The 957-nt window shown below is 36.7% G+C and overlaps 1 protein-coding gene across 1 annotated transcript in view; it reads left to right on the forward strand.

The window, feature by feature from the left end:
- The window catches only part of LOC106459065 (kinesin-like protein KIF6), a 38775-nt gene that overhangs the window by 30565 nt on the left and 7253 nt on the right, over positions 1 to 957 (forward strand). The gene's annotated exons all lie outside the window — the stretch shown is intronic.

The following is a 957-nucleotide window of genomic DNA, read 5'->3' on the forward strand; positions in this document are numbered from 1 at the left end:
GTTGTTACCTTCAGATGGTACCACACTTATCAAGGACAAGACAGGTATCACTCAACATTGTACAGAATATTTCAATGGTCTAACTCAACAAATCATCTTTAGTAGATCCAAAATCAATTGAACAAGTACTTTAACAGCCTATTAAAGAGGACATAAACTTGCCTCCTTCTATGTGCAAATCCAAGACAGCTATCAGCCAGATGAACACTAGAAATTCCTGATAAGAAATTATGGCTGATATCTATAAAGCTGCCAACCCTGAAACCATTGAGATCTTATACATCTTATCCAGTGTATAGAAAGTAGAGGAGATGTCAAAGGACTTTAAGGATGCCACTATTATTCCACTCTTTAAGAATAAAGGCAGTAATGCTGACTGTGACAACCATTAGGACATCTCCCTTCTTTCCATCACAGGCAAAATCTTGGCAAGCATATTTCTAAACCAACTCATCTCAAACATATCAAAGAACATATTACTTAAAGCTTAATGTGGCTTTCGACCTGGGTGTAACATGACTTTTGTAGTGAGGCACATGCAGGCAAAATGCACAGAACAGAACATGAACCTCTACATGATATTCATTGATCTCACAAAGGCCTTTGATACACTCAACACGGACAACTTACAGGTAATCCTTAGAAAATCTGGCTGCCCCATAACGTATGGCAATAACACTCAGCTCTTCCATGAAGGCATGATAAGTGAAGTCTTCTAAATGAGTGAATTATCAGACACCTTTGACATCTCTAATGGTATGAAACAGGGTTGTGTCCTGACCTCTTTTAATTCAATCATTTCTTCACTTGTGTCCTGGATTATGCAGTCAGATATTTCTGAGAAGGCTTTTTCATCAGATATTGCTATGATGAACATCCTACTACTACTGTATATATATATACATATACACCTTTTTATACTAACAGTTATTTACCGAGAATAAAATGAAAGTGAAT

This window comes from Limulus polyphemus, unplaced genomic scaffold, assembly GCF_000517525.1.
Source record: "Limulus polyphemus unplaced genomic scaffold, Limulus_polyphemus-2.1.2 Scaffold554, whole genome shotgun sequence".
Taxonomy (NCBI): Eukaryota; Metazoa; Arthropoda; class Merostomata; order Xiphosura; family Limulidae; genus Limulus; species Limulus polyphemus.